This window comes from Globicephala melas, chromosome 10 (assembly GCF_963455315.2).
Source record: "Globicephala melas chromosome 10, mGloMel1.2, whole genome shotgun sequence".
NCBI classification, from domain to species: Eukaryota; Metazoa; Chordata; class Mammalia; order Artiodactyla; family Delphinidae; genus Globicephala; species Globicephala melas.
This window is the reverse complement of record NC_083323.1, coordinates 102365797-102377708: the sequence shown is the minus strand read 5'-3', so window position 1 is coordinate 102377708 and position 11912 is coordinate 102365797.

The following is an 11912-nucleotide window of genomic DNA, read 5'->3' as shown; positions in this document are numbered from 1 at the left end:
GTAGGGTGAGAAGGATAATTGGAACCAGATTTGTCACCATCAGAGAGGCCAATGGGGGAATGAACCCTACTGTGTTGAACTGGAATGGGAGTTAGTGTGGACTCAAGATTTCAGAATGGTTAGAGAGATAGGCAGAGAAACAAACAGAGCGGTAACCGTGTGTATGCATAACTGTGTCCCCAACTCTGTCCACTGAGAAGGCCTGGACCAGTGACACCCCGATAGCACTGTGCCCATCGAGCGCCCAGAATTTGCTTCTAATTGCCATTCTCTAGTTACGGGAGCCAGAGTGCTTAGAGAAATGGTTGTTTTCAGGGTTAAGTACAAGATGAGCCTAGGACGCCTTGTTCTGTCAGAAAGTAAGAAAATGCTCAAAGAATGATGAGGACATGTCAAAAGGACATGGAAGCCAGCTGGAAGGCACTCCCATTGGCCCAACCTAGAACAATTTGAGCATCAAAATAAGTGACGAAACGGACAGATTATAACTCACTAGATAAAATAGGAACTCACTGTCCACACCAATAAAAATAAATAATTGAATAATCTCCAAGTTTCATGAGGAACAGAATATTTACACAGTTTTAAAACACTTTGCCACCGAACACATACTATTAATTACTAATATTATGCACATGTAATATTACATTATACTTACAATTAATGTAAATGTTAATTACAAATGGGAAAAGAAGTACTTTCACTGGACACCATCAGTGATGGGAAATTGAGTTATGTGCCGTCTGTTAGGATGAAACTGGAGGAACGCAGCATCACTTCTGAGATGCTCCTGTAAAAGTACACAACCTTCCTCCATCCACGAGGAAGCACCTGACTCACCCAAACTGAGGAACATTCTACAGAACAGCTGGCCTGTAATCTTCAAAAGTGTCAAGGTCATAAAAATCTTTTTAAAAAGGCTTGAGAAACTATTCCAGACCAAAGAGATAATTACAAGCAGATGCAACAGGAGAGCCTGAACGGGATCCTTTTGCTATAAAGTACAATATTGGGTCAGCTGGTATAACCTGAATGGGGTCAGAGGACTAGGTAGCAGCAGCCTCACACTAAGGCATTAGGAGAAATGAAGCACCATGAGGAAACTTACTCTCAAATAGTTCAAGGAAAACAAGGTTTGTATTTTTCTGTAAGTTCAGCACTGTTTCAACATTTTTTAACGTAAAAACGTAATATGGGTTGGTGTTTTTTTCTGAAGTCTATTAAAAAGATTGTGCTCTTGGAGAGCATTAGTTGAAAGATTTCTGAAAACCTTGCCAGAAAGAGTTTAAATTGAAACTGCATAACACCTGTTTCAAAAGAAAGTTTGGGCCCCGAGTAGTTCACGCAGTATTTCTGCCTATTTAGGAATTTTTCTGGGTGGTGGGGGACCGCACCCCGCGGCATGTGGGATCTTCCCCGACCAGGGATGGAACCCGGGCCCCCTGCATTGGGAGTGCAGAGTCTTAACCACTGGACCACCAGGGAAGTCCTGAGATATTTTTAATGTCACTGAAATTCTCAGCAGCTGGATTTCTTTCTCTTTATCCTTTTTTTTTTTTTTAATTGGATGTATGAGGCAAGAAGCCACACCTTCTGCCTCTCTTGAAAATTCTGCCTAAAAACTTGCTCACAGAAGAAGGCGCTTGACGGCTTTGTGGGATAACCTAGTTCTCCTTCACGGTGGAAGCTGCTTTAGAGAAGTTATGTGTCCAGGCTGAGGAGCAATTTATAGAACCTGACACTAATTTTTGCTCTACGAAAAGCGAAAGTGGTGTTTTAAGAAAAAGAAAAGGAAAACAATGACGAATAAAGTTCACTTCTCTGCAAACAGGTGGTTCTGTGTGACCTGTCCGCCTCTCCTCTGCACAACTCCTGCCCATTTTCCTCTCTGCATTTTGTCAAGATATGCCTTTTTATTTTAAATTTTACTTTATTTTGTAGGGTTCCAAAAACAACTAATAAATTTGCCTTTAGGGTGTGTAGATCGAACCTCCCCCACAGGATTCATCTGGGTGAACAGACTCCTGAGAAGGAGGGCTGGGAGTAAATGGAGCAAAAGGTCTCAGGGCAGCACCGAAACAGCCTGTGGCTTGGCGTCCCTTACCATCCCTGGTCATTCTCTGTCCTCTAGTGATTTGTTGCCTTAATGGAGAACTTTTTTTTAATTAAATAGTTTATTTTGGGACTTCCCTGGTGGCGCAGTAGTTAAGAATACACCTGCCAATGCAGGGGACCGGGGTTCGAGCCCTGGTCTGGGAAGATCCCACATGCCGCGGAGCAACTAAGCCCGTGTGCCACAACTGCTGAAGCCTGCGCACCACAACTACTGAAGCCGGCGCTCCTAGAGCCCGTGCTCCGCAACAAGAGAAGCCACCGCAATGAAGAGTAGCCCCTGCTTGCCACAACTAGAGAAAGGCCGTGCAAAGCAACGAAGACCCAACACAGCCAAATAAATAAATAAATAAATTTATATAAATAAATAAATAGTTTATTTTGGAAAATAAATTTTAGGGACTTCCCTGGTGGCACAATGGCTAAGATTCCACGCTCCCAATGCTGGGGGCCTGGGTTCCATCCCTGATCAGGGAGCTAGATCCCACATGCCTGCTGCAACTAAGAGTTTGCATGCTGCAACTAAGGAGCTGAGAGCTGCAACTAAGACCTGGGGCAACCAAATAAATAAGTAAATAAATAAAATATTTTTTAAAAAATTTAAACGTACAGAAAGGTTACAAAAATATCCCAGTGACGCCATATACTCTTCACTCATTATTAACATTTTGGCAGACTTTATTACTTTTCTCTCTTATACACACCCACACACCCTATATCAGTATATATTAAATCAGCTTTTTTGTTTTTTGTTTTTGCTGGGCTATTTGAGAGGAAATAGCAATCAAGACTCATGAGCCCCAAATAATCTAATATACCTGCTAGGGCCAAAAACATGTTCTTATATAACTCCAGTTTAATTATTATCAAGTTCAGGGAATTTAACACTAATACAATATTACTGATATTTTCTAACATATACAGTCAATATTCAAACTTTGCCAGTTATCCCAGTATTGTCCTTTATATCAACTGCTTTTTCCGATACAGAATCTAAGCCATAATCTCATTCATTTAGGTTTTTTATTATTAAACTTTTTATTCTGCGATAATTGTAAGAAATAATGCAGAGAGATTCGAATTTTCCCATCTTGTAGAACTGTGGCACACATCACAACCAGGATATTGACGCCAATGCAGCCAACATCAATACAGAACATTTCCATAGACTCAAGAATCCCGGGACTTCCCTGGTGGTCCAGTGGTTAAGAATCGCCTTCCAATGCAGGGGACGCCAGTTCGATCCCTGGTCAGGGAACTAAGATCCCACGTACCACGGGGCAGCTAAGCCTGCGTGCTGCAACTAGAGAGAAGCCCATGCACCACAGCAAAATATCCCATGTGCCGCAACTAAGACCCAACGCAGCAAGAAAGAAAGAGAGAACGAGAGAAAAAAAGAAAAGAAAGAATCTCGCAGGTTGCCCTTCATAGACACACCTACCTCCTTCCTGCCCATCCCCCTCCTTAACCTCTGGCAACCACTAATCTGTTCTCCATTTGTATAACTTTGTCATTTCAAAAATGTTATATAGGGAGACTTCCCTGGTCGCACAGTGGTTAAGAATCGGCCTGCCAATGCAGGGGACATGGGTTCAAGCCCTGGTCCAGGAATATCCCACATGCCACGGAGCAACTAAGCCCGTGTGCCACAACTATTGAGCCTGTGTTCTAGAGCCCGTGAGCCGCAACTACTGAAGCCTGCACGCCTAGAACCTGTGCTCCACAACAAGAGAAGCCCCCTCAATGAGAAGCCCGCGCACCGCAACAAAGGATAGCCCCCGCTCAGCACAACTAGAGAAAGCCTGCGCTCAGCAACGAAGACCCAATACAGCCAAAAATAAAAAATAAATAAATTTTTAAAAAAACGTTGTATAGGGGAATTCCCTGGTGTCCAGTGGTTAGGACTCCATGCTTCCACTGCAGGGGTCACTGGTTTGGTCCCTGATGGAGGAACTAAGATGCCACAAGCAGTGGGCTATGGCCAGAAAAAAAAAGTTATACAAATGGAATGACACAGTATGTAGCCTTTGGAGACTGGCTTTTTTTCACTCAGTTTAGCTCTCTAGAAATCCATCCAGGTTGTTGAGTGTATCAAGAGTTTGCTCCTTTTTATTTTAATGGACCACAGTTTATCCATTCATCTGTTGAAGAATATCTGGGTTATTTCCAGTTTTTGTCTATTACAAATGAAGCTGCTATTAATAATCATATGTGACTTTTTTGCATGGACATAAGTTTTTATTTTTCTGGCATAGTTGCCCAGGAGAGCAATTTCTAGGTGGTAGGATGGTGTATGCTTAATTTTTTAAGAAATTGTCAAATTCTTTTCCAGAGTGGCTATGCCATTTCACATCCCCACCAGCAGTCTGTAAGTGATCCAATTTCCCTGCAGCTCTGCCAGGATTTAGTGTTATCAGTGTTTTTCATTTGAGCCATTCTGATGGGTTTATAGTAATATCTCATTGGGGTTTTTCATCTAGTTTTAATGTCTCTTCAGTTTCCTTTCTTCTGGGGTTGACCTTTTACTGTCCTACATGACACTGGCATTTTTAAAAAATACAGGCCTCTTGTTTTCCGGAATGTTCCTTAATTTGGGTTTGCTGGCTTGTTTCCTACTAATATGATTCAGGTTCCACATGACTGACAGCAGTGCTGTGTACATGACGTATCCTCTGTGCCTTAAGTCAGGAGCCACCCGGTGGCCATTTGTCTTGTTTTTGGCGATGATAGCTTCCATCACTTGATTAAGACGGTGTCCACCAGATTTCTCCACTATAAAGGTAATCTCCCTCCCTTTAATTAATGAGTAATCTGACAACAGATACTTCGAGAATGTGTAAATATTCTTTAACCCATGAGAACTCTAAAAACTTTGCACACGAACACTCCATCCAAACCTCTGAACAAAGAGACTTGATTCAAAAAAAAAAAAAAGGTAGACGTGGGGGGAAAAAAACAGAGACTTGACCAAACTTTAACACAGCTTCTAGCAGCAAAGCCACATCCTTGGGACACCCAGCCCTCTCTTGAGTTTCTGTCTGGAAAAGCCTCAGGGCTGTCAAAATAATTTACTGTTTGTTCTGATAGCGGATGGTAGGCCCCGACCTCCGTTTCTCAGAGCATTTACTCAGAAGGCACAATTGTGAATCCTTTCTCTGTCCCGCCAAGATGTATTTGTGTCTCCTTCAGCTCAGGAGCATCTTTCTCAAATACCTGAAAGCCATTCCTTTGCGATGCGGGCCCCTGTCCCCAGTCTCTGTGGCGACAGAGCCCTCCCTTGGAGCACAGCCAGCAGCAGACACAGCTGGCCTGGTCACACACTGACCCACCCTTTGTGACTTCTCATTTGAGCCCCCTCCCTACACCCTCATTCTCCCCTTGAAACACCCAGTCACCTCTGTGCCAATCAGAAGGGAGTTCAGCTCTTTCCCCTACTGTCAGTAGTTACTGAATAAAATCTGTTTTCACCTCTTAAACTAATAGCTGGCTTTGTTTATCTTTGATACCAAAGAACCTTTCACCTAATGGTTTTAGCTTCCCCTAGTGATTCTGTCATGGTTCTCCTTTATTAGTTGGCATTCTACTAGAAAGAAGACCCTTCTCTTCTCCCCTCCTCTTTGCTTCTTTGTTTCTTCACATTTCTACTCAATGTGTGCTGCCTTTTTTAATGTTGGTGCTCAGCTGGCCAGCAGGAGCTCTGTCACACTGGCTCCTGTGTCTTCATGACATGTTTTCCACCGTTTTTTGAGCACTTCTTTACCTTCTGGCACAAGATGTTCCAGGTTCATCTTGTACGTTTCCTGATTCAGCCCTGAAATCAGCCAGTTCTCCAATGAGTCATAATTCCTTTTAGAGGGGAATGGTATTTAGAAACCAAGATACAAGCACTAGATGTTCTCATTGCTATGGGGTGTCATTGCTGCTAGGTCCTTTCAATGGCAGAGCTAAAAAAAAAAAAAAGAAAAGAAAAAAAAAAAACCAAAGAAGCAAACATGAGGGACTTCCCTGGTAGTCCAGTGGATAAGAATCCACCTTGCAATGCAGGGGACGCAGGTTCAATCCCTGGTCGGGGAATTAAGATCCCACGTGCCACGGGGCAGCTAGGCCCACTCACCACAGCTAGAGAGCCCAAGTGTCACAACTACTGAGCCCATGCACTCTGGAGCCTGCACACCACAACTAGAGAAGCCTGTGATCTGCAACTAGAGAAGCCTGCACGCCACAACTAGAGAGAAGCCCGCACACCGCAACGAAGAGCCCACGCACTGCAACGAAGACCCAGTGCAGCCAAAATTAAAAAAAAAAAAACAGAAGCAAACATGAGTTCATGCTGAAGACTCCAATTTACAATACGATCCACTATCCCAGGGCTGTTCTTTGCTCCATCCCATTCCACAATTGTATATTCCTTCTTCCACAGTGAGAACTCTGGTTCCCATTAGCATGAATCTATTTCTTTCTTTGCTCAATCTGAGAACACATACACCGTAGTTTGAGAATAGCTACACTACCTACCAACAGCAAACTTACTAAGTTCAAGATACTTTTTTCCATTCTTTATATCTTTACACAGAAGATATATAGTCAAAATACTGTGTTCAGTACTGTGGATTTTATTTTTCTTCTATGTGGTTATGGTGTCCATTTGATACACAGTTCAATGTATTTGTTTCTGGTGATGTAGTTTCAGGATGCCATGGGTATCCCAGGTGTCTCTGCTATGGATAAGAGTACAGGAAAATAGAACAAGATTACCATCAAAAAATGACAAGGGCCATTTGAGCAAAGAACACATTGAGCTTATGGTCCAAAAGCTAAGAAGTGCAAAGCTGAATATGAGAAGCAGAGGAGCAGATGGCTTCCAGAAATCCACTTGAGTTCTGTGCATTCAACATGAAAGCAAAGGTTGAAGATGAGAGACTCAAAGGCAAGATCAAAGATGAGGACAAACAGAAGATTCTTGACAAGTATAATGAAATCATCAACTGGCTTGATAAGAATCTGACTGCAGAAAAGGAAGAACTTGAAATCTGGCAGAAAGAGCTGGAGAAAATTTGCAACCTCATCATTATCAAGTTGTAGCAGAGTGTGAGAGGAAGGCCTGGGGCTTCCCGGCTGACGGAGCTCCTCTTCCGGGCCCACCTTTGAAGATATAAGTGAAGCCAACCTGAGCATAGATAATTCAGCCCTGTTCCACGGTAAAAAAAAAAAAAAATTGAAGGAGCCAAATTCACAACAAATCCAGTGACAGTCTTAAGGTTGAGCTATTGAGTAATTCAATACTGTACTGAATTACTGGCTTTCTCATTACTTAGGGAATATGTGCACAGGGAAAGGAAATAACATTGCATTTTATTAACATGTTGTAAAATGCAATGTATTAAATAAAATCTGTATTTACAATCAGTGCCCAAAAAAGCTTATTAAAAAAGAAAAAATTGTTTGGTCATGCCAGAGTTTCAAAAGGAAAAAATCGCTGGGTGAGCTCAACAGAAGAGAGATGACAGGAGAAAGAATCAGTGAATTTGAGGATTGAACAATTGAAATTATCTAATATTAACAACAGAGAGAAAATAGACTGAAAAATGTTAGCAGAGCCTCAGTGGCCTGTGGTACTATAACGGAAGATCTAACATTCACTGAGCTCCAAAGAAGAGAAGGAAGTGTGAGGCTGAAAACTATTCAAAGGTATGACAAGCTGAAAATTTCCCAAATTTGGCAAAAGACATAAATCTGCAGGTTTAAGAAACTGGGTGGACTCCCTAGATAAGGCCACAGAAATCCACATCAATATACATTGTAGGACTTACCAGGTGGTGCAGTGGTTAAGAATCTGCCTGCCAACACAGGGGACATGGGTTCTATCCCTGGTCCAGGAAGATCCCACATGCCACAGAGCAACAAAGACCATGCACCACAACTACTGAGCCGGCGCTACAGAGCCCTCAAGCCACAACTACTGAGCCCATGAGCCACAATTACTGAGCCCGTGTGCTGCAACTACTGAAGCCTGTGCGCTGAGAGCCTGTGCTCTGCAACAAGAGAAGCCACCGCAATGAGAAGCCCGTGCAACGCAACGAAGAGAAGCCCTTGCTCGCCGTAACTAAAGAGAAAGCCCACGTACAGCAACGAAGACCCAACGCAGCCAAAAAATAAACAAATAAATAGATAAAATAAAATTACTTAAAAAAAATAGACTGATGGAATTCCTAACAACTGAAGCACGGTTGAATTCCTGGAATAAATCCTTCTTGGTTGTGCTATATTTTTTAACGTGGTATGGACTCTGCTGACATTTTACTAATGTTTTTTGCATTGGCATTAATACAAATCTTGGGGCTTGGGGGATTTTTTTTTCGGGATGTTTTTTGGCCACACCACGCGTCATGTGGGATCTTAGTTCCCCAACTAGCGATGGAACCTGTGCCCCCTGCATTGGGAGTGCGGAGTCTTAACCACTGGACCGCCAGGGAAGTCCCTGGCATTAATACAAAAGATCACTTCATGTGTTTTTATTTCTCCCCACTGCAAGATAATAGAACCTGCTTGGAGAGACAATGTCCTGTCTCACTAACCATGAGCCAAACAAACAGCCTTACAGTTTAGACTTCAGTGTCTAAGCCCCAAATACAATATGTAGAAGGTCACATAAGAAGCTTCATTTTGCATATTCATGAAAAAAATGTGGATAAGTGACAACTCACCTTAGCTCTTGGGGGTTCTGTGTATATGGGAAGGAAGGATGAAATAAACTCTACAAAATTTAACAGTATCCGTATTGATATCCTCCCCTCTTGCCCCACTCACTCTCTCACCTTCATCCCTAAAGTGGTCGACATCATAAATTTGTCACAAGACCTAAAAATAAAAAACTAATTATAGCACTGGGGTTTTTTTGTTTTTTAATGTAGACAGTTTAGACTGATAACTTAAAAAGGGAAGTTTTTGGGAATTCCTTGGCGGTCCAGTGGTTAGGACTCTGCTTGCACTGCAGGGAGCATGACTTCGATCCCTGGTCAGGGAACTAAGATCCCTCATGCTGTGCAGTGTGGCCAAAAAAATTTTTAAAAAGGGAAGTTTTTGATTCCTTTAGTAGACTGGCATTGTAATAGGAAAGACAGTTGCATGGCGTTGATCCAGTGACCCTTAAAAATTCAGAATGGTGGGGTTAGTGGCAATTTTGTATTAAAGTTAAATGCCGATCAAATCACTGATAGAATCAGCAGTTTGGAGAAAATAAATATATAAACATACTATCTTTTTCCTCAGTAGGTTCTTTTTGGAACCTAAGCTGTTTGCGCTCAAAGGCTGGAGATCTGTCCCTCTTGCTGAGAAGGACCCAGACTGCAAACACTGGGGTGAGGAGTACATATGAATATGCATGTGGATTTCACTAGATACTATGTTAACTACGGGCTCTCCTAATTCCTGGGGTAAAATAGTAAAAAGTTAAAAAAGACTTTTTTTTTTATCGGTAGAAATTACTTAGGAATCCTTCAGAGATGGCATTAGGATTCAAGAAACTGGATAACCCAGGCTAAAGCCCAGTGAGCTGAACAAGCTGCCTACCACGGGCCGTGGCCCAATTCTGGCACCTGCCAAACTTACTTTACCGTCTTAAGAAGCCTCTAGCCAATCCCGTGCTGGAGAATTATGAAGCTGCCTTTTCTTGGGGGAAGATAGAGACTCATCCACTTTCCCATTCACTCTCTTTCTAGGGATGCATTTCTCCAGTTCTAAAATTCAATACTCCTGCTTCGTGAACAGAGATAAAAGCCAGCAGGGCTAGACGGGCCCAACCCCATGATCGGACAGGGACTCAACCAAACAAGGGAAAATGGAAGAGAAGAAACTGGGGGGAGGGCTTCCCTGGCGGCGCAGTGGTTGAGAGTCCGCCTGCCAATGCAGGGGACACGGGTTCGTGCCCCGGTCCGGGATGATCCCACATGCCGCGGAGCGGCTGGGCCCGTGAGCCATGGCCGCTGAGCCTGCGCGTCCGGAGCCTGTGCTCCGCGGCGGCAGAGGCCACAGCAGTGAGAGGCCCGCGTACCGCAAAAGAAAAAAAGAAAGAAACTGGGGGGAAATACATCCAAGGCCCTAAAATATCACCCCTCAAACTCCCCCGTCCCCATACCTCCCAGACATCACCTCTGTGACTTTGCCATTCGTATTTATTTTAACCTAATTCACGTAGATCTAGAGGGAAGGAAGACACTGTAGGTGATTTCCCCTGAACCCTGGTCTCAGGGGTCTGTTACTCTCTCCCTAATTAGGTCCTAGTTACACACTCGGGAAGTCCTTCGAGGCTTATCTGAAACCCATGGGTAGGTCTCTAACGTCGGTCAGAGGGGAAATGCCCCTTCCTGAGATGGGCCACAGCTCCTGACCCCAGTTCTCCGCACAGCTGGGTCTGTCCCTGCAGCCCCTGCGGGACTTGGTGAGGCGTGACCTCGGGCAAGGGGGTCCTGATGGGCAGAGATCTGGACTCCTCCTCAGCGCCACCATCTCCTTCACAGAAGAGCAAGGAAGTGTGGTCTCTCCGAAAACAGTCCTCGGCGAGTGGTTAGCGTCGCTTCCTGCCTGGTCTTCCTTTCCTTGGAACATTTTACTCTATTTTTCCCGGGGCCTCCAAGGAATACAGAGTGGAAACATGCAGGGAAAGTCCACAGCTGGCGGGCTGCCCATTTAATGCACAGGGGCCTGCTGCGGCCCGAGCCTGGGTGTCTTATCACTAGTTTAATCAGAGTAGCCTTTTGATTTTTCCAAAAATCCTCCGGAGCTGCCAACTTCAGGGAAGAGATGCATTAATTTGTCCTCTCCTTTGCAATAAATGGACTTTGCTTCTCCCCACCCTTCATTTTATGAGGCAGCAGTTGGAACCGGACACAAACACCAACGGTGGAAAGAGGGCGGGGTAGCCGAGAGAACAGCCTCTTGGCCCCCGCCCTTTTGTGTCTCAACACATAAACGCCCTACACCTCAGCTTCTTCAGCCATGAAATGAGAAGACCATCCATTTTGAGATGGTTGGGGTTAGAGATAAGGTGTATGTGTATATAAAGCTTAGTAGGTGTCTGCTTAAAACCTTCCGAATTCCACACAGAAATGCTGTGTTTCACCCAGAGAAAACCTAAGCTCCTCACGTCCTGTGCAGGATTAGCCTAAGTGTGCCCTGCACTCCGCATGGCTCTTGGCCGCACCCCTCACCTCCATCCTCCGGGTACCTTCACCTCCTCCCTGCTCTTCACACACCCACCCGGCGTGCTCTGACTCCAGAACCTCCGCGGTGGCTCCGAGCTGCATCCGGGTCTCCACGAGGCCTCTTCTGACCTCACCACCCACTTCTCCCATCACTGCTTTTTCGCTTCACGGCACTGAACACTGTCTGGAATGATCCCACTCGTTTATCTGTGTATTCACAAGGGCAGGAAATGGGCTCTTGCTTCTAACTCTAACTCTGAGAACACTCCCTTTCCAGAATCTCCCCCGCGCCCAGATCTCACCTTTCTGCTCCCCAGCCAGCAGGCTGTGTTTGGGGTGAGCCCAGCCTAAGAGAGAATTTTAAATCCCGCTTAGGTCTCTGCACAGGTGTGACTGGCCTGCACCCTAACCCAGAGACAGTGACTCTCGTTTCCTTTGCTGACACGGAGCTGCGCTCCCCCACGGGAGGGCCTGGCAGAGCTCAGCGTCCGTGCTGGCCCCGTCACCCACAGGTACTGGTGTCGGGACCCAGGCCGGGGTCTGCTGCTCTAGGAAAAGTTAAACGTGCTTGGAGGGGCAGCAGGAATAAAGAGACACAGC